Source organism: Cryptomeria japonica, chromosome 8 (assembly GCF_030272615.1).
Source record: "Cryptomeria japonica chromosome 8, Sugi_1.0, whole genome shotgun sequence".
Lineage (NCBI taxonomy): Eukaryota > Viridiplantae > Streptophyta > Pinopsida > Cupressales > Cupressaceae > Cryptomeria > Cryptomeria japonica.
Genome location: NC_081412.1, coordinates 746307297 through 746330978, shown reverse-complemented (window position 1 = coordinate 746330978; position 23682 = coordinate 746307297).

The following is a 23682-nucleotide window of genomic DNA, read 5'->3' as shown; positions in this document are numbered from 1 at the left end:
TTGTTTGGATCTTGTGATAGCTCCATCTATTGTTCTCTATGTCATTCCTCTGGCATGTTTCCTGTCTTCCTGAAATAGTGATCAACAAGATCGAGAGGTGGATGTCATGCTAGACTAGTTGCATTAGTACTGTAGATCCTCTACCTCTCTCCTTTCTTGCTCTTTTGTGACCATTTTTCTATGTGTATCCCTATTATTCTATTTGTTGTCCCTAGTGATGTCTACTTGAGGGCCATGCAAAGCATTGAGATCTCTTTTGGTCTCTTTCATGTTGACTCAAAAGACACATGTGTTCCCTTTCTTCCAAGGTGGTTTCCTTTCTTTAGGGAATGAGGACTATTCTATGCATATATATACATGATATACATGAGTTATCATATAGCATACTGACCCCGAGGAAAGAAAAGCCACCTTGTTCTTTATGTTTTGTGCTCATTATACTTGGGTTTATTCCTCGATTAGGAGCTAAATCCTTGCGATAGCATGCTCCCTCTCTTTCTCTCTCTTAGGTTTATCCTACCTTAAAGAAATTGCTCCCAATAAGGTGTGCGTGATCGCTTTAACATGGGAGCATACACTCTGCTCACATTTTCCTTCTTGATAATTAAAGTTACTTAGTGAACTTGGCTTTGCTTTGTAATTTTTTGGTATTCTTTCTTTTCATGACTCATAGTGAGGAGAACTTTACTATTTGCAGTCATGGTTCTCCCTCTTGATCTTCCCTTTTACTTTGTCAATCAAAGTCGTAAGATCCTTAGTCCACTAGGGTCTTAGTGTATCTTGCTTCCTTAACATGGTGAAAATCTTTCAATCTTGTCTCTATGTACTATACCGGTAGTATTGGCATACGCTTATACTCCCGCTAAAGTGGGGGCTAAATGTAGCATCATAAAATTGTGACCATTGAAATTTTTTACCGCATTTGGGTCTTTGCATTAGTGGATGAATCCCTAAGCCTGATCGGAGACTCGAAACATGCTCAAGACATTAAAACACTTGCTTTTTCTATCATGTTGCATTGTCTTTTAGTTTTTGCATGTCCTAAATTAGGGCAGGACAAGGGTGTGGCACCCTTGTCCTAGTCCTATTTTGGGCCCCCTTTGGTCCTACCTTGCATTGGGCTTGTCAATTGTGAAGTGGGAAAAGTTTCCCAATGTCAGCCTAAGATGAGAAAATACCTAAACACCCCTAATTGGCAAGTATATAAGGAGCACTTCCTCTCCTATTTGCATAAGCATAAATTAAGTTGATAAGTCAATGATAAGCAAAGTTGATCATAAGGCAAAATCAAGTGCAAGCATTCATTCAAGCATTGAGCATTTCAAGTCTCCTCTCAAGGCTAGGTGTTGCATTCAAGTCAAGGATTCAACCATTGAAGGTGAGATTCCTATCAACGTTCAAGACATCCTATTTCATATATCCATTCAAGCAAATTGTATCTACAAAGGTATTGACATTTCAATCACATCCCCTTCTTGAGGTGGATTTTATTTTAGACATTTCCTTTCATTTACTTGTAGCATTTTACAACCACTTGGTTTATTCCAAAATGGGGTTTGACCTGAAGGCAAATCCCCAATCCCAACAATATTTTCATCTCTTTTTTTGTGTGTAGGTTGCAGGTGCATGGCTGTAATTGCAGGTTTAGGCTTCATTTTTGGAGACGGAAAAACCCTTTTTGACGCACAAATTTTTTGGAGGATCGTGTGCAACTGACACACGGTCCCTGCAACTTTTACTCGGGTTTGTAGGGAAGCTTCGTCTTGACATTCTACTGCTAATTCCAGGTGCATAGCTTCATCTCACATCTCTATCTCAAGATATAATTGTTTCTTTATCATTTCTGCACTTAGTCTCAATTTGCTTAATTCAACTAGTCTATTATAAAAGAGGGTTAATTTACTTTCCTAATACTTTCCAAATTTACTGCAATCATTTGGTATTCAATCTCTTACCATTGGGATTGGATCTAGTGAATTCACCCCCTCTTTTAAATGTAATGTGTGTGTGGAATTGAAGGGAGTCCTTTGTGAAACTTTCATCCCTCTTGTGAGGAGAGTAAAGCTTTCCACTTGATCTTCCCTCATCATTTTTCACCACATTACACAATTGAACGAGCGTGTCTTGCAGTAGTTTTAAGTACTTAGAAGCTCTATCATTACATGTTTAATCATAAGACTATGCTCATTGCAAAAATTGATCCCCTCAAATGCCTAATTTCCAAAGTTGTTTATAAGATGAACTGTTAAGTGGGTCATGATCTAAAGTGAGTTTTATATTGAGTATGTGGACCCAAAAGCTATCAAAGGACAAGTTATTGTAGATCAATTTAGCCAATGCCCATTTACAAGGAGACCATCTCTTGATCATATAATTCCTATATGATGTCATCATGACCATCACACAATCTACTAAGTGGTAGTTATACTTTGATGGTTCTTGTACATAGCATGGATTTGGAGCAGGAATCCTTTTGGTAAATCCTCAAGGTGACTGCATCTCTAAGTCATATAAGATAGCCTTTCAGTGTACAAACAACATTACTGAATGTAACTAGGAAAATCAGAATAAGCATAAAAAGCACACAATTAGATGACCACAAACCTGAAATGCTATTGGAAAGAGATCCTAATACGCCCAGCAAAGGAAATGAAGATGAAATACTTAAACTAAAATGCAAACCAAAGCATGTATTCCCTTCATTTCTCCTCCATTGACATTCTTTCTCCTTCAAATGGATGTGGGTGTCACCTACAAATGCAAGTGAGTGAAAGCAAGATGATCGCAAAAGCGATTTGAAAGCAACAACATAAGGATACTTGAATCGTGGTTAGCATTGAATGAAAAAGGAGCTCAATTTATAAGACAAAAGTCTCCAAAATTGATAAGAATTCGAAAAGGGAAACAAATTCAAAATTTGGCATATGATTGAATGACAATTTTTGACAAATTGATTGACAAGATTTCATGACAAATTTCTATTTAAAAATATGACAAACTGAGAGCAATTTGTGCTCATCGACTATGACATGATTGAGGGGGAAAAAGCCACTTGATTTATGACAAATTACCCACAAAATTTGCTCATTGATTGAATGACAAATTGGAGATAAAATAGCTTCAACATTTAAGACATGATTAAGCATAAAAGGGGAGCTAATTAGGGGAGAAACAATAGTGGGAAAATTAGTAGGAATTTGAAATTCGAAAATTAGTAATTAGGTGGAAAAAGGAGAATTGGAAAATTAGGAATTTAGATGATAATAATTAATAAATTCACATTTATTAATTAACTCACAAAAGACTAATTAGCCAATTAAATAAAGTATTTAATTGTGACATGAAAGACTTAGGATAAATGGAATTAGCTCATTTAACCTGAAAAGAGATGTTAGTAAGATTAAACGAATAAAACATTAAACCCTATGAGACATCCTAGAAATGGAATTAGGTCATGACAAAAATGAAGCCAATAAATGATAAGGATCACAATCAAAGGGACAGATGACAAAGATTTGATAATGACATAAAGCCAAAATTGACTAAAAAAAGGCCAATGATGAATTGATCAAAAAGACTAATTTGATAAATGACAATTAATGAGGATCAATGACTAATCGATCCAAAATTGATGAGAATTGATGATAGATTAAGATTTATGATAAATTGATTGAAGATTGACAAAAGGTTGATTTGATGAAGGTTAACATGATATTGAGATTGACCAAGGCCAATGACGAATCGATCATAAATTGACATGGTTGACTGATAATTGACAATTGAAAAAGAATCCAAAATGATCGAAATTGATTGAAAATGTTGAAGACCTAGGACAAAACCCTAATTCGATGCAAATTAGGATTGACAATGTCCAACTGACATGATAAGGTTGATAACAACCCGTGATTGCAATTCAAAGATGACATTGACAAGACCTAATTCAAAAGTGATAGAATTAGAATCAAATAGGAAAGAAATGCAGAGGAAATATGCAATGTCAACAAACAATGAATATCAAATGCGCGACATAGAGGAAATGTCAATAAGACATGAAAATCCTAAAAGGAGGTCACATGGACATGTTAAAGTATGGCACCACAAGTGTTGACCATTTTTAGATGCCTACATTTTGCCCCTCTTTGAGACAATATGATTATGAGTGTTGTTTCAAAGAACAATCAAGAAATATGCCCCAAATGATGACAAGGATATATGTATGCCCCCTCAAGGAATTGACCAAAAAAAATCTAGAAAAGAGGCCAATTGATCGACAACAATGATAGGAACCCACTAGTTCGAACGAACTAAAAATCAAAGATCGGATACATAAGATACAAGCATTACAAGGTACAAAATACCACAACCAATACAACTTGGGAAAGATGCATATCTATCTAGGCACTCGAAAAGTCTATAAAAGGAGATGGGAAGGGTGAAAATGAGTCATTTTCACTTGCTAAATTGAGAATTTTTGAGCTCTGGACAAAGGATATTGCAGAATAATGGCAAACATTCCAGCGGTGGGCCACCTTGGGGAATGTGTACATAGTTTCAAACGACCGGATGATGTTGGACCATCGATAGTGCTTTGAAAACCCATGTTTCAATTTCGATGAATTGTACATGCTTTTAGAACATTTTGGAGAATGTTCTAGGGGGCAGAGGGACAATTATGCTTGTGAGGGTGCAAATTGTGCTTGTGTGAATGACACAAGCATAGGAAGTCTTAACACAAGTGTAATTATGCAGTAGGTTAGGGTTTGGACAAGTTGCATGAGTGTAGAGCTTGTTGATGACGCTGATAGGAGTCCTAGGAAAGAGGATACCTAAATAGGATAGGATAGGACACAAATGTACTCAATATGACACACAAAATGATGAAATACAGACATTAGGAAGAAACCCTAATAGTGATAGATTGATGCCCCAATATTGATGGAGATTCGCCACTATCCTATGAATACCCATGAGAACACACCAGAGTGCTTTGCATTACATCATAGACTAAGGAGCATAGATAAAGATGCACTAGTGGAACTAGTATTACAAAACATTACCTTCATGCCTGAGATCAGGGCAAACACAGGACTTCTCACCGCATTAGCAGAGAGGTGGCACTCTGAGATTTCCTCATTCCATCTTCTGACCAGTGAGACGACAATGACATTAGAGGATGTATGACACATCCTCTGCATATCGATTCATGGTGAGAGGTTTATATAAGATCCATCAACAAGGAGAGATGCCTTATGCAAACTTTTTTGAGTGTAAGGCTGATGATCTTGAGATCAGTGAGCAGGAGATTCACTGGGAAACCATCACAACTGATTACGACAGATGCTACGTAATGATTGCAATGGTGATAGCATGTCTATTAGCAGGAAATAGATGAGGACATGGATTCCCTATTGGATGAGTCAGAGTGCTTGAGTAGATGGGGACAGAGGGGACTATATATGCAAGGAGACCATGTGTGCTCGAGATGTTATGTTTTCAGCTACATCAGATTGTGTACCAGGGTGTATAGACACTTATCTACAAAGTGAGCTTACTACAAGTATAGGCATTCAAGAACATGATAGTGTTTAGACCAATTGCAGATGGACAAGTGATACCAAGTCGATCATATGTATGTTGCTATAGAGGTGAATTGAGTCAAGCATCATACGGGTACACATTATATTAATGTCATGAATTGGACAAACTGAGGGAGTTCATATGGAGGCCTTACAGGGACTGCCCTGCATGGCCAAAGATTGAGGAGCATCTACTATATTTTTGATAGGAGAGGTACTTGATAGGATGGTCAGTGAACCACCAGAGGGTGATAGAGCTATACTTTCAGAGAGAGTCAGAAGTCAGTTTGGGGAGCAACGGGATGTTCCTATGGGTATAACATATTTTGCTCAATTATCTAGAGAGATTAGATAGTGGGGTAGAGTTATACAACCTCACATAGTGTATGCAAATTTTGCACAGTTACAGCCTAGACAGTGCGATTGGGGATCAGACGTCGAAGATGCAGGGATGATATAGGAGTATGACAGATGGTTTACAAAACATTGTCTGATACCATTGACAGGTCTAAATATTCATGTACCTAGGAGATAGGGGGAATAATTGGGAGAGGAGGACGAGGACGAGGAGGATGAGGAGGAAGCCAAGAGTCCTATGCACATGTAGGTTGATTAGACGAAGGATGAGTTGTTATAGGATATACCCATTGGGGATGACGTAGACTAGATGGAGGAGCTACAGACACATAGGGCTACTATGAGTAGTCAATGAGATAACATTGCAAAGTTATTGCGACACATTGCTGACCTTCGGCTAGAGAGGGAGTAGTGGAGGATTGACCGAGAGCAGTGGGAAGCTATGAGGGATAGGTACAGAGTAGAGATAGCTAGTATGATAGCATCTCGAGACACAATGATATCCCAAGATCAAAGATCGAAGGAGGTCATGCAGGGGTTCATAAGATCGATTAGAGATGCTCACTCACGATAGAGGACACATATGTTGTTAGAGGCAAGTGACAAGATATGACACTTGAGGACATTGTATGAGAGTGCAGTGCCACTTGAGGAAAGAGTAGAATCTTATCGGTCACAGTCTAGGATAGAGAGCAAATCATGCTCTCGAAGGACACAAAACAACATGGGGGTGATCAGACCAAGGAAACCACCACAGGCAGGACTAGGGACAGGAGGAGCTTCATCATCGAGACAAGATAGATATTAGGAGGATAGAGGGAGTTCACTATGACAAGGACACATATGCTCATTATGATTTAGACTTCTTTTGCTCTGATGTACTTTGCTTGCAAGCCATACTAGGACATATAGTTTGATTTTGTACTCTGACACTTTTTGAGATATATATATAATATGATATACAACGATATTATGATATGCATTGCACTTCTTTTGTTTAGGATATCATGTATGGATGCTTTATATATGTTACATGTGATGTTATTAATGAGATGCTCTTACACTTTTTGATGCTTTATGAGATGCTATGAATAATTATTGTATGAAAATGTTTTTATTTTTTATAAATGAGAATGATGTGCACATATTATTTTTTTTGTATTATGATGAAATAAATGATTATTATGCACAAATGTACTAACTAATGAATGTAGGATGCATCATGTTTTTGGCATAGTGGAGTACTAGATCGAACTAACTGCAAGGACTGATGAAAGAAGTGTTAGTAAGAGAAAATTAGATGAAGAGTTAGTGGTGAAGAAAACTTGTTTTCATAAATGCAGAATAGTAGGTGAGAACCTTTATTTGATATGGCAAAATGAATGCGACACACCATGGAAATGAAGGCCAAGGCAATAATGCAATCCCTTTGCGTAAGATAGACATGTCGGAAAAAGAATGGGTCAAAACATCGTGAGACATTAAGTGTGTCAAAGGTCGAGGTATGTGAGACAACCACAATGTGAACATGCCAGCATAGACACCTAAGACATACTTTCCCCAGAATGCTACAAAACATTCCGCAAACAGAAGACAAAACCAAAACAGACCATGAGGCATTCCGACCACTCTAAATCACTTAGTGACATCATTGAGCAACATAGGAACATGATCGAAGATAAACCAATGAAAGATAAGAGTCACAAATTCAAACAATCTAAACAACCATTATGATCTTCACTGTCAAAAGTGATAATGTTGTGGATGAAAGGATGATCATGCGGTATGGTTTAAGGTAATGCAGTACCTTGTCTAAGATAGGACACAGTCTGGTTTTAAAGTATACCACACCCTTTATAAGACCAATTATAATGTTGATAAAAGGACTAATGATACTAATGTTGTTTGATTGATAGGATAATTTCGATCAATTTGAATGCTTGGATGGTTGAACTGTTCATCTGTTACTACATGATTCGTTTAAGTGCAATGTTTTAATGTGTTATCTGTTTGACATCAACTCAGATGTTTCTTTATGTACAAGAGGGATAGTTTATTAGCAAAATGAAATGAAAGTGATTGTTTTGGATTTTTTATGTTTTCTAATTTTTAGGGTTTTTAAAAACTTTTATTTATTTTTTTGTGCTTTTTTAGGACATTTTATGAATGTTTTTGGATTATTTTAGGACATTTTGCAATATTTTTGTTGGATTATTTCGGGACATTTTTCAATTTTTTTGTATTACTTCAGGACATTTGGCAATTTTTTTGGATTATTTCAGGTCATTTTTTAATTTTTGTTTGAGATTATTTTAGGATTTTATTATGATTTTTTAGTTATTTTTTTAGAACTTTATTTGATTTTTAGTTGTTTTTTTCTAGACTTTATTTGATTTTTATGATTTTGCCTCCAGTAGATAGCAAGGCAAGGAATATGACGAATGGATAAAAAATATTTCTGAAATGTTGGTGGATAGAGGGAAGATAGAGGCCATTTATTATGGAGATAAAGCATATTCAATTTTCAAGGGATATCACGTGATGGGATAAGGGACTGGATATAACAATGTAAAGCAATGAAATGGCATGAGGGACATGTGAAGAGGTTTTTGAAACCATGTTTTTCATTTTACGTCCTTATGTCAAATTAAGATCAAGAGATAGAAAAGAGAGTGTATGGATGTGGAGGATATGGATACGACAAGCAAGATTAAAAATGGATAAGGGATATAGATTGAAGGTTGTGATAGGCTAAGGGATAGTGATACAAGGTTGCAATAAGCCAAGGAATGGATAAAAGGTTGTAATAAGCAAATGGATAAAGACCAAAAGTTGTGATAGACTGAAAGCTGAAAATAGGAAGCATGACGCTCATGAAGATGCTCAACCTTGTCAAGATCAAAGGTGGAAAAGAGGAATATGGACATGAGGGATGATAGGATAATGGAGGGCGATATGATATGAAGGACAATTGGATAATGAAACCTACCCCCAAGTGCGGTATGCAAGAAGTTCATAGATTATGCATGACACATGTTTGCCAGGTTTTCATCATGGTACTTTCCCAAGGCGCTTGTTTGCCAAATTTTCACCAACAGACGAATTATTTTTCTTTACTTTTTTTTCTTTGCTTTTTTTTCAATTTTTCATACTTTTCCCTTTTTTGATTTTTGACTTTTTGACTTTTAGTAGAAATCAACCAAAGAGCTAGCATGAACACAAGCATGTCCCCAAACTCTCCACCACTAATGCCAAATTTCCCTGATAAAAGGGTATTGAAAGAAAGGGTATGAGTTGTTCTCCTTGCTTGTATAGCATAAAACACAGATAGAAGGCACTTGAAATCCTCGTTTCTAAAGATTCTCCCAAGTAAAACATCTATTTTGCACGACGAGCCACAATAAAAAAATTATACTTGGACCAAGCCAACCTGTTCCAGACTTGCTTCCACTAGGGAATATTCACCTTGTCAAAACTCATTCTTTCTAACTCCTGATATCCTAAGGCCACCGAAAACTTACCCTTTGGATGAGGACCCCAAGCAAGGATATCTGCAACTTTAAGAGAGTTACACATTCTGCCAACTAAAATCCTAGCAAGAGCCTCTCTTTCTTCCATAAATCCTTTGGGGGGGCACTCATGAGGTTCTTTCCATCTCGCCATGTCTCCTCACCCCAATCTTAGAGTAACTTTAAAATCCTCAACTTTGCTCCAACCTAATGCAAGAAAAATATTACAAACAGGTTGCAAATGGGGAAACTGTGAGAGGTTAGGAGGAAATCCATCCCAAGAATCCTCCCATAACAAAGCATCAATGAGACCCCCCAAAGACAACTTCCTTCACCCCAAGGATAGAGTGCAACTAAAGGTATCGTGGAGTACTTTGATTGTCACACCAAAGAATAGTGGGACTATTAGGAGGGAACCCAAACTCAATCATCAACTGTCGAAGCCATAAAAGCTCCTGACTAGATAACACCGCTACTTGGTACTCAGCATCTGTAGATGATAATGCAATAGCAGAATGCTTCTTGCAAGATGGTGTAGGAGCACCTAGTTGAGTAAAACTCTCCTTCTTGAGTATTTCATGCTTTCATGTTTTGTAATGTTTTGTGGTAGGTTTGTGATGTTGCTTTAGGTTGTTGTGTGTCTTGTCATATGGTTTTGATCTCATTTTGTACTTGAGAGATCAAGTTTTGTATTTCTAGTCTTGAGTTGTCAAATTTTGTCTCCTAGGCCAAAAATGGGTAAGTTTGTGAGAAGTGCCTTATAGGCTTAGGAATGCTTGTGAAATAATTGATACATGTTGTTAAAGTTATTTCAAGCATGTTTAAGTGTTTAAGAGAGTTGGCGTAGTAAAGGGGAACAAAAATGACATTTTGTGCAACAAAAGTTGCTCACCTTGTTAAAAAGTTGTCATTTTAAAGTCATAAATGTACAAAAGAAATCCTACAACAATATGTCCATATAGGACATCATAAATAACTTTAAAAACCTTTAAATATACCACCCTCTTCCTTGCATAGGGTTGGCAGATGTGAAAACAAAGACACTCTCAATAAAAGAAGTGCAATTTCTGGTTTTTATGGTAATTTGAACTTGTTTTGATGTAACAATCCGTACTAATCTGATCTTTTCCATACTGTACTTGCTGGGAAGAATTTTTGGTGTTGATTCAAAGCAATTAATGTAATTGGTTCCTTTTTCTTTCTTTGAGAAGAGAGTTGTGTTTATTTACTTCAATTTTGCTACTCCTCTGGCTTGTCAAGGGTTTGTGCTTCATAATGGGTCAACTTGAGTAAAAACCTCATTGGGCTCCCATGGAGGGACTTGGTCAAGTTTATAGAAGTTTGTACAGTGTAAATATCTTCTTTTTTGGCTAGGGTTATGCACAAGGAGTTTGTGTGAGTAACTTGGCTAGTAGATTGAAATTATGAGCAAAATGTTGTTCTCAAAGTCTATTTGAGCTAAAAATGTTGGAAAAAGGTCTGCACCTTCCCTATGAGTGATTTGAAGCATGTTGGAGCTCCATGAGAAACTATCTTGCCCTTGAAAATCATAACAAACAATTGGGGCAGTGGGTTCCCTATTTTTTGAGATTTAAGTGGTTTTGGCACCAAATTTATCTTTGTAGCTTTCCATGCATGGAGACCTAACCATATGTGTTTAATACAGGTTTAACTTACTATTTGAAGGTTTAATTATGCTATGGTGCAGGCGGTTTTGAAGTCCTAACCCTATGTTATGCAACAAACACAGTGAAAACAGTGAAAATGACTGTTTTTGTCATCTTCTACAACTAGTTTGCTAAGTGTTTGTCAAAATGACAAGTGGTAACTATTGGATAATGTTCTCCAAGGTGTGGCAGGGCCTAATAGTTAGTCTCAGGCCTTGGTTTGAGAAGGAGTTGTGAATCTAACATTGCAAGCTTCAAAACCCTCACTAAACCCTACATTTGTGCCCAAAATTGAGGACAATCGCTAAACCTTCTTCATGGAACCTAAGACTTGAAAAATCTTAGAGTATAGACCTCATTAACATCATCTAAGACAATTTTTGTGGTGGAGTTACCCATCGTTGGGCTAGGTGAGCAAAAAAGTGTCAATTAGCCCTCCACGGGCTACAAGCCTTTTTGACTGCAAGATTACACTTTTCAAGAACCTGATTTGTTTGGGTTTGGTATAACTTGAAGAACCTTTGGAAAACTATATAAGGAAATTGAAGGACACCCTTCCACCCTCTTGACAGTATGACAGAGACTTTTGGGGGTTGTAACCTAGCAAAGGGGTTGAGTAAGGAGAGCAAAAATGCTTAAGTGACTACAAAATTGTATATGATCACAGACAAAATTTTTACCTAACTTCTTGGAACTTGTGGGGGAGTTTTCCTTGACTTAGAACAGTAGGTCTGGATGCCTAGGAAGTAGGGTATTGAGTTAGAGCATATTCAAACAAGGAGGAGTGGGTTGAGCAAGGGTATGAGCCTACACAAAGGGTGGATGTTGGAGAAGTTATGCATGAGAAGCTTAGTATTATGACCTCAAATTGATTTTGCAAACATATAAAAAAGTCACAAATAAGTCTTTTGGAAACTTGTTGAACCAAGAGATGTAATTAACCTTATTGAGCACTTTTCTAGCAATCTCCCTATCAATTTGTCACCTACACACACTAGAATGGGGAAAATTGTTGGGGCTGTATAGGGGCCTGCCCCAATTAGACCCCCACTTAGGTGTTTCCACTGCCACAGACAACCAAATAGATAGATTGGAAAAAAGATAAATAAACTTGGAAACTTGGTAAAATGAAAATAATGCAAATAGAAACTATACTCCGCTTAATGGAAGCAAACCCCTATTGCATGCAATGTAAATATATTAGAATATTGGAAATATTAGAAATAATGAATGGACCTAGATGATAGATACAATCAACAATGCAAAGGACTCATTGCATGTAAATGAAATAGATAAAAGAGAAGACAAGGCATTAAGCTAAACCCCTCTTGTTGGAATCACGAGCGTGACAAAGCCCATGTGATGTGTAAGGAAGTTAAGTAGCGAAACAACTGCCTACACTAACATTGAGAGGAGGGTAATGCAAAAACTTTTACAGATTGTCACAACAGTTATAGAAAAAAAAAATAGATATAATAACATTCAAACCATAACACAGTGATTTACATGGGGAAAACCCTTTTGGCCACACTCCAAAATCCACCCAATATATTATTCAACAATCAAAACAAATTACAATATTCTTGCAGAGCAATCTCTTCACAAGAGTACCACTAATCAGAGATTTAGAGGTAACTCAATATTCATACAACTCTTACACACAACCTCTATCTCACGCACCTCGTATATAGGAGATACGATACAAGAAATCGTCAAACAATATTACAAAACCATGGGCTAAAACCACCCAATAAGGTGTAGCCGACCTTATCTCCCTTCTAGATTCCCTATGACGTGTCCCTCCCATTTTACAATTCATTTATGTGTCTGATGTATTTTATATTTCCTATTTTAGGAGTACAAACTTTCGAAGGCCATAACTTGAGAACTCCATGTCCTATTGACAAACTGTTTGAAGTGCCATAAAGCTCGCGAAGTGCTCTAATGCCTCATAAGCTGCTACACCGCTTACGTCCACTTTTCAAGGTGTTTTAGAGCCCCTAAAGTCCTCAAAATAAAATTTAAACCTTTCATTGGACCCCTCATAAACTAAAAAAATTAATGTCTTCAAAACTAGCCACGATCTTGAGATGTAACTTTACCGGAATGCTTATTTAGCCAACCAAGAGATTCTGGAAGAATTTCACACTATTTCATGCTCAAATGAAAACTTACTATAAATAGTAACCTCATGTAAATACAATATTGAGACACCATTTTCCCAACAAATATCCCACATGTCGAACACCTTGCAAGAGCAAAGGGAGTATCAACACAATGAATCAATTACTAGTGGCCATGAGGCCAATAGACTCCGAGCACCATCTGAACTTCTATGTGCTCACAACCTTAGTTAAAGAATCTGCAACATTCATCAAAGTTTCTACCTTAACTAGCTTTACCCTACCATCTTTGACCATATCTCTGACAAAATGATATTGAACACCAATGTGCTTGGTCCAGGAATGAAATGTCAGGTTCTTAGCTAGATAGATCGCACTCTGACTATCACAATAAATTGTCATGGATTCTTATTTTATTCTAATATTTGAACACAGTCTCTTAATCCAAGTGGCCTTTTTACAAGCATGAGTAGCTTCCATATACTCTGCTTCAGCAGTGGACAAAGCAACCACAACCTGACGCTTACTCATCCAACTAATTGCACCACCAAATAAAGTAAACATATAAGCATTGGTGGATCTTTTGCTATCAACATCACCTACTCAGTTTGAATCCACATAACCATGAATATCAAGGGAAATCAAGTCTCCAACTGAATTACCATGATAACACAAAGGATACTCTGAGGCACCCTTCAAATATTTGAAGACTCTTTTGACTGCATCCCAATGAACTATACCAGGATTAGACATATATAGACAAAACTCCCACTGCTTGGGCAATGTTTGGTCTAGTACAGACCATAGCATACATCAAACTTCCAACTGCACTTTGGTAAGGCACTTTGCTCATGTTTTCCATCTTCGATGGGGATGTAGAACAATCTATAGCAAATAATTTCTTTCCAACTGTAAAAGGAACACACAATGGTCTACAATCCTGCATGTTGAACCTCTGTAACACTAAATTCACATAATTACTATGGCCTAGCCATAGCTTTCTATTCACTCTATCTCTTCTAATTTCCATCCCAAGAATATGTTTCGCTGCATCAAGATCTTTCATTTCAAATTTAGCAGCGAATTGAGACTTTAGTTCTAACATCATACCTTTCCCTTTACCAATGAATAACATATCATCAACATAAAATGCAATGTACAAGAAATGATCACCATCAGTCTTATAATAAACACAGTGATCTCATTTAGAACGCTCAAATCCCAAACTCAACACATATGTATTAAATTTCTGGTACCACATCCAAGGACTCTGTTTAAGGCCATACAGGGATTTCTTTAATTTACAGACCAAATTACTTTTACCTTTCACCACATAGTGCTCCAACTGTGTCATATAAATATCCTCCTCCAAATCACCATGAAGGAAAGTGGTTTTCACATCCATTTGCTCAACCTCTAAATCATAAGCAACATCAATAGAAAGAAAAAATCTAATGGATGTCATTTTGGCAACGGGAGAAAATATCTCACCATAATCAACATCCTCAACCCAAGAGTAGTCTTTTTCAACCAACCTTGCTTTATACTTCTCAATGCTTCCATCTGAACCAATCATTTTCTTGAACACCCATTTGCAACCAAGAGGATTTCATCCTTCAACCAATCGTACAAGATCCCATGTATCATTCCTTTTCAAAGCTACCATTTCTTCTTCCATAGCTATCTTCCAGGATTTTGTATCATCCATACCTAATGCCTCTTCTATAGATTTTGATTCATCCATATTAGTATTCAAAGCAAAAATACATATCCAATCATCAAGTAAATACCTTTTAGGTGGTTGTCTATGTCTTGTAGACCTTCGAACAAGCTGAGTTGGAGATTCTTCCTCCTCTTCTGAAGATTCAGAGCTAGACGAGCTCTCCTCAACTTCTTGCCTGTCTAGGGGTCTCGATTCAACTCTTTCGGGTGTAGAAGGGAATTGAATCACATCTTCCATTTTAGTGTATTTTGGCTGCAATGTAACAAAAGGAGACTTAATTTCTCTAAAAATAACACTTCTAATATGAATTACCTTTTGTGCAACAGGGTCCCAAAGCTTGTATCCTTTCACACCATAACTATACCCAATGAAGATACATTTCATAACCTTGTTCTCCAACTTTGTCCGCTTCTCCTTTGGCACATGTTCATATGCCTCGCAACCAAAAACTCTAATATGTCTCAATGAAGGCTTGTGACCCAACCATGCTTCCATAGGCGTTTTATCAACAAGAGCTAATGTAGGAGACCTATTAATCAAGTAGGAAGCAGTGGCAACAAATTCAGCCCAAAAAAATTGTTCTAGACGATCACCACTCAACATACTCCTAGCCTTCTCCATCAGTGTCCTATTAATTCTTTCTACAACTTCATTCTATTGTCGAGAATACAAAGTTGTCTTCTATCTGTTAATGCCACAATCTTTACAAAATCTATCAAAATCATTAGAGCAAAATTCACCGCCATTAGCATCAATTGTAACCATCCCCAAATTTTCATCTAGGTACCAGTCCATATGGGTACTCATACCTAGCATAATAAGAATACTACTACGCCATATCTCCCAACCAAATCACATGGGTACTCATACCCAACATAAAAAAATATAACCACTCCATAATTTATTTCCAAATTAGAAGGCTACTCATACCCAACATTTCAAAATATCACTAGTCCACATTTCTAGCCAAATCATAAGGGTACTCATACCCAACATTTTAAAATATGACTACTCTAAAATTTCCAGCCAAATCATAAGGGTACTCATATCTAGCATTTCAAGCTATCATTGGGTAGTCATATCCATTCTTAAAGAAGTTTCCCCATACTGCCTCAACTCCCTCTACCCCACACATGGAATGGATTTTCTCATAGAGAAAACCATATCCCCCCTAACTCCCATCCCAAACACGTTATGACACAACATAAAATGTAACACATAAAATGCTATAATATCCACATAGTCATGATTATAGACAATATGTAGCCATATGAAGGGGGAATTGGTTAGCTCACCTGAAATGGTATTCATATCTCATTGAAGGAGTATAAAGCTATATAGACCAACTCTCTTTCAGATCTTCCTTCTCAACCTCCAACTTGTTTTTTTCCGCTTCCCTTATCACACCCAATTATTACCCTCCATATCCACTATGTCACATTCTAGAACCACCATTTCACCTTCTTCCCTCTCTCCGCTCTCTCTCTTTCTCTATACTCACACATGTGTGAGAAACCCTCCACTTACATCAATTTCATGTCTCTTTAAGAGCTCCCATGTGTCCCATTGCTCCCATGCTTTCTCAACCAAACTTTGACCACATGACAAAATTCATCACTTTTGAAAAAGAGGGTAGAAAGGGGTTTAAACTCTCATAAATGATGTAGAAGAGGTAGAAAGGGGTTTATATTTGGCCTTGGATAAGATGAGATTTTTTAATCCTATGCAAGAATTAAATGCAAGCTAAATGAAAATGCAAATGAAATGCAATGTTGTGATCGAACCAGTCACTGGGTTATTGCGTTTTGTCATCATTGAGCTTTTTAAAATGTGGGAAGTGAGTGCAAACATCGATGGTATAATTAAACCATGATGACCTGAGCACTACTTTCCTTAATTTTGATATTGCAAGTTAGCACAAGCATCAAGGTATAATTGAACCAAGATGACCTGAGTGTTGCTTGCGTAAAACAGACAGTATTAACTATTTCTATATGCAAATCGAAAATGTCTTCGATGATACTCTGATGATCATGTCCTGAGACAAATTTGCACATAGTAATGATTAAGTTATAGACAACAGACAAGAAAAATATGATATTCCTTCCTTGTTCCTCTAGTCAAAGACATCCTGGAGTCACTCAGAAATTATGATAGCGAAAATCAAGATATAAAAGTTGAACCAAAGTGTTAAAATCATTATCCAAAAGATATCATCCATTGAAAAGTATGTGTCATGCTTAGACTGACATGTGATAGGTTGATGGTTGATAATTTGATTTTGTGTTCAACATTGAATATGTCTCAGATTTCGCTTTACAATAGTTGTCTAACTATTGTTCTACTTGTTTGATGATTTTGCCCCGAGCTAGGTGCGGGATTTTGCCCCAAGCCTAGAAACAAATTTATTATGATATACCCAATGATCCAAACCATGGTGAGAAATCACCTGCGAGGCTTGCGTATGTACAAAGGCTTATTTATGGATACAAACAATGTTGATGAAAAATGAAATTTAAGCGGAAGGATGCATGAACTAATAGATGGAAGATCTAGCTAACAGATAGCACCTGTTGCTAGGTTTTCACCATCTGTTTTTATTGCACTTTATCTCATATTTGATTTTTTCTTTTTGTTTTCGCTGTTTTTGTATTTTTTGATTTTCCGCTGTTTGTTATTTTTTTGCTTTTTCACTATTTTGGGGTTTTTCTTTTTTTTTCTCACTATTTTTGGATTTATCTGCTTTTTCACTGTTTTTGGATTTTTCTGCTTTTTCACTGTCTTTGGATTTTTCTGCTTTTTCAAACATAAAACTTTTTTCAGTTTGCATGCTATTGATGGGTTCTTTGAGCTGATCCTCATCATGTGTTGATAGCTAATATGCTCCTGACCCAAATACCCTTGTGACCACAAAAGGACCTAACTAGTTTGGTTCCAACTTCCCTTTCTTTTCTCAAGTTGCCTGGTTGCATGGATTTTCCTTTAGTACTAGTTCTCCAACTTGAAAGGCTCTTGGTTTTACCTTGTGCTTATAACTGCGACACATTCTTTGTTGATACACCTTTAAATGATCAAAGGCATTTTGTCATCGTTCATGGATCAATTCTAACTCTTGCAATCTAGATACTCGTTGTTCTTCATCTAGGATAAGACTTTTTAATGATACTCGAAGAGAAGGTATCTCTACTTCTATTGGCAGTATTGCTTTTGATCCATAGACAAGAGAGAAAGGTGTGGCATGTGTTGGTGTGCGGATATTGGTATGGTAGGCCCATAGAGAAGGGTTCAATTGAATATGCCAATCTCGTCCAACATCATTTACTGTCTTTTTAAGGATTTTCAGAATAGTTTTGTTTGATGCTTCTACTTGCCCATTCCCTTGTGGATAGTAGGGTGTGGAAAATCTATGTTGGATCTTGAATTTCTCACATAGCTCTTGTACATCCTGATTCTTGAATAGTTGCCCATTATCAGTGATAATGGTCGTGGGTATGCCATAGCGACATATGATGTAGTTCAAGATAAATGTAGCAATTTGTTTTCCTATGATATTTATGAGAGGTACTATCTCAATCCATTTTATAAAATATTCTGTATCTACAAGGATGAATTTGTGACCATTGGATGAAGGAGGATTTATCTTTCCTACTAGATCAAGACCCCATTGGCAGAAAGGCCAAGATGTTGCCAAAGCATGAAGTTCTTGTGTTGATGCATGAATCAAATTTCCATGGATCTGACATTGTTTGCATGTTTTAGCTATCTGAAAAGAATCTCGTTCCATAGTTGGCCAATAATAGCCCAAGCGTATGAGTTTTTTTGAAAGGGTAAGACCACTTGAATGAGTGCTAAAATTTTTGTCATGGACTTCATTTAAGGCCTTCTCAGATTCTTCTTGCATGAGACATCTTAAGAGAGTACCATCCAGACCTCGTTTAAAAAGGGTATCCATGACAAGAGTATAATAGGAGGATTGGCAGATGAAGTTATCTTTTGGTTCTTTGACAAGTTAGGAGGGATGATATTATCTTTCAAGTATGTATAAGTTTGGCCATAGCGGGAGGATTCATGCCCAACAAGGTGACAAATAGTTTGGGAATCAAGACAGTTATGTGCAGGGTAAAACAACTCTTCCACCAGGAATTCGTAATGCTCTTGATTTTCCTGTGTCTGAAGTAGAGAAGCAAGTGTTGCCATGGTGTCTGCTGCTTTGTTGTCATTCCTCAGAATTTGCTGAAAAGTTATTTCGACAAAGTATTTCTTGACATCATCAACCATCTTCTTATAAGGCATTGGTTTTTCATCCTTTGTTTGATAATCGTCATTGATTTGATTGATGACAAGCTGAGAGTCTCCAAAGACCCGTGGCTATGTAATGTTCCATTCGATGGCCATTTTGATTCCTATGACCAAAGCTTCATATTTTGTTATATTGTTGGTGCATGGAAAGCTTAATTTGAATGCCTTTGGAATTGTGTGACCTTGCAGTGTGATGAAAAGAATGATTGCTCCTAATCCATGTTGTGTTCCATTATTGATGCCTGCTCCTGGACTGATATTCGAGTGATATATTATAAGATCTTAATCTAACCCTATAATGTCTGCATATGACCAAGCAAAATTGATTTGCCATCTTTTGAAGGGTTCCAAATATTGTTGCCTTTCTTGCTCCGATAGAGAAGTTGCTGGATGTAGAATCTTTGGTTTCTCTGTTGTCCCAATGTTAACTGCCTCTGTCGGTTCGATCAATATGGATGACCTTTCTTGATATTATTCAGGTAAGGTGTCAAATCTCCCATCTTCTGGCGCCTTGAGGAGGTTTTCACCGCTAGATGCATTCTTTCTTTTTACTTTTTTGCGGTCTAAAGTTGCCAATAAATGGTTTTCAATATTAGACCTAATATTGTTCTCTTTATTTTCATTTTTGCGACTAAGAGATTTAGCACCCACTTGATTGGAAGATGCGCTGGCAAAATCCCTAGTGAAAGTTGTTGTGGGTTTGATTGTGTAGCGTCGTAAATTGTACGCACTTGCTAGGGTGGTACAATTTCACACCTAGTTTAGCACCCGCCTTGGCGCATTTTGCATTTTGCATTGCATTTCCCCTTTAGCACTTAATTAATCAAATTAATTAGGTCTAAGGTTCTATTTTATCATCTCCCATATCATAAAGTTGGGCCCTTTCATTAAAGTGTGCCCTTTTCATTTTATTCCTCCTATACGTCATTTAATCAAAAACCCTAATTAGGTCCTATTTTGAACTTGGGGGCTTGATTTCAGGGGTCAAAACATCTCGAAATCACCTGTAACTTCGGGATTCTCTCTAAAATCATCATATCTGATGGCCCTGAAAAATTTGGTGAAAAGTTGTCGGGACCATGGCGCCCGGAGTGCAACATGGTCCCGGACATTTTTCCCGAAATTTTAGGAGCGTAATCCAATCATAAAATAAAGCTTAACCCCAAGAAATTGGTGGGATATTCAATCTCTAGGTCGGCCAAAAGTTGAAATTAAGACCTAGGGTTTCATACATAAGAGCTCTCTTTCTTCATTTGAAAGGATCTGATTTCTGATTTTCCAGGACCTCATATGCAGCGAAAGAGCAGATCTTTGAAGACTTCAACAACATTCAACATCCATCTATCAAGTATTCATCAATTTCATTCATTCATTTAGGGCTTGGGAGACATTGAAGAACAATAGGAGATTACCGACTGAAGATTGGCTTGTACTCCTCCCTTGAGGGTTGGGTATGATTTCATGTTGTTTTCATGCCTTTGCATAAGCTTCAATACATCATTTATTCATGCTTTAGATCACTTTGCATCTTGATTTAGAGCATTTACATTATCATTTACAAGCAATTAGGGTTGACTTTCTAGGTTGCTCTAGTTTGCTTTCTTGCATTTAAGGACCTTGTACACACACTAGGTCTGCACACACAATACATTTTACAATACAACTTGGCTATTCATGGAGGTGGAAATCACTGAAGCGGGGGTTTGACTAAGGCAAAACCCTATATAGCCGCCCAAACACCTTTTCAGATATAAGTGCAGGTTTCGGGACTCGGACGACGCCACAGGTTGCAGATCTGGGAGAAGCAGACTGAGACTGACCTTCCCACCAAATCTCAGAGCAAAAGACCAGGACAGGGGCGTGGGGCGCCCTGGTCCTGCCAGGACAGGGGCGCTGGGTGCCCTGGTCCCTGGGACAGGGGCGCTGGGTGCCCTGGTCCTCCTGACAGACAGCATTTTCAGCATTTTTGATAGCTTTTTCCAAAGTGCAAAAACAGCAGTTTCCAGAGTAGTTTCAGGGGCAGAATCAGGACAGTGGCGCCCGCGCCCCCGTCCCGAACATTTTCAGTCAGATTTTAACTCCGGGTATGCATTTTCATTCTTGTCTTATCCTTGTGTTTACAGCTTTCCATCATTTAAGTTCAATTATGCAATCTTGTCATTAGTTCCTACTTGCATTTTGAGGTTAGGATTGAACTTGCATCATTTTATCTTTCAATTTCAACAAGGGAATAGAAATCCTAATAGATATCCCGTGGCTCTCTCTTTCACAAAAAGAAGTAGCCAATTGTGTGATATCTCTAGGCTCTTTCGTATTCCATAATGTGTGTCAAAAGGTAGGATTAGGGCATGTTAACCTAGTCTCGCTTTTTCCCCTACACAGATTGTATTGAGGTATAAGGATATGGCATGGTCATTAGGAAAGGTATCAATCACTAGTACATTCGGAGCTGATTTTCGACGACCGTTTGTCAGATTTTTGACGAATTTTCATCGGAGTGTCGACAAAATCCACCGTCGAAAACTCAGCGTCAGATTGGTCAACGATGCCATGCCCATCGAAAATTTGACAATCCAATGGACTCTACCGACGATCAAAGAAGTCGTTGGTCAAAAGCTTGGCATTCATCATAATTCTGACGATGACCATTTTTATAAAAAAGATAAATATAAAAGAGCCATCGAAGGAAGGAAGTTCTTTCAATTTGTTTTAAATCCTAAGGGGTTCAGGGTTTAGGTTTTAAGTCGCTTCAATACCTGAAAAAAGCCCTTTTGGTTTCTAATTTGGCGTTACTATATTCACTTAAGCGATGGGTCCATTTATCATAAAAGTGTTCTCCCCTTGTCATTTACCTAGGCGGTCCCTTTAAATATTTTATTCTTGCTCGCTTTTAATCTGCCTTTTCTAATGTCCGTCGGGCCTTATAAGTATCATGCGATTTCCTATTGATCTGACGGCCCGCGTTGGTTCGTGACCAAAAAGTGCTCGAAACTTAGTTTCCGCGAAGTAGCGAAAGGCGAAGGTGGACCCAACATATAGGTTTGGACCAAAGCTAAACACCGATCAAGTTTCATCTGATCGGATGGACAGCGTGGTTTCATGAGATCAAGTTGAACGTGTTTTCAGCTTTGCGAAGTGGCGAAAGGGTTTGGCGGGTCCCAGAGAAAACCGATCTTCTTTGGTTAAAGAATGATCGGGTTGGAAAAAGATCAATGGCTTCTCGTTGTTTCATGGCCAGGAGATGCACGAGGTATACCTTCAGCGAAATATCGAAAAGGTGGAGGGTCCCGCTAAGAGTGGTAGTAAATGTGGTAACCCCAGTTGGCAATGACATGGCGGTGATAAGGCACTGAGTTGGCGGTATGCAGTGGGTCCGGGCAAGGTTGTCATAAAAAGAGTAAACAATGAGCAATTTCTTGAGATCTAACGACTCGCGTGAATTCGTGAAGATAAGATGCTAGCAAGTTAGTCATTGCAAAGTAGCAAAAAGGTTGATGGGCCCAAGGGACAGGCATGGCATGAAGTTAAAAGTAGATCAGGTTTGTTTTGATCTAACGGTTCTCGTGGTTTCATGGCTGCAAGCCAAATGAAGAATAATGTTCGCGAAGTCGCGAAAGACAAGTGGAAATCACACGGAGGAGTGACGTGACGCGTGGTTTAAAAAAGTGGTTGAGGGCCCGCCTAGGTGTAACCAATAGTTATGTGGGAATAGTAAAAGGGAACACGTGGTGGATTAAGGGTGTAACCAAAAGGAGTTTCTAGGGCTAATGGCCAACTGCCATGTGGCGTTTATTAACCGGATAACAAGTGGGGTAAGTAATTCCCAGATAAAGGGCCCACTTAAAAGGCATTCATCTCAAGATTGATCCAACGCTTCTTGTTGTTTCGTGACCCAAAGATGCCCACAGCTTAACCTTAGTGAAATGGCGAAAATCGTTAGCCATCAAGATGAGGCGCGGTTAGTTAAAAGGATTGACAGTCCCGGTTGGAGTTAAAGGCCGGGTGATTTGAGTTTGATCTAATGCTTGGCGTGGCCTCGTGAAGGAAAAGTGCACGACTGTTAAACTCCATGAAGTGGCGAAAAGGAGGTAGGGCTCGACACTAAAGCAAAGAGATTAAACAGAGATAAAGGTGATGTAAATTCTCGAGATCCAATGGCCAACATTGTTTCGTGAAAGAAAAGAGCATGAGTTTTATGTTCTACGAAGTAGCGAAAGAGCGAAATAGAGGAAAGACTTAGAGAAATTATGACCTATTGGAGCCAGTTTTGAATTCGATTTGGTGAATTTAATTCTAAAAAGAAAGCCAAAGCATGTGGAGTTAATTTCTAAAAACTTAAATGCCAACTTGCCCTTTTCAATTCGCATCAACTTGATTGCTAAGTATTGTTTCATCAAAGTTTGTTGCAGAGCAATTTTCTTCAGGCAA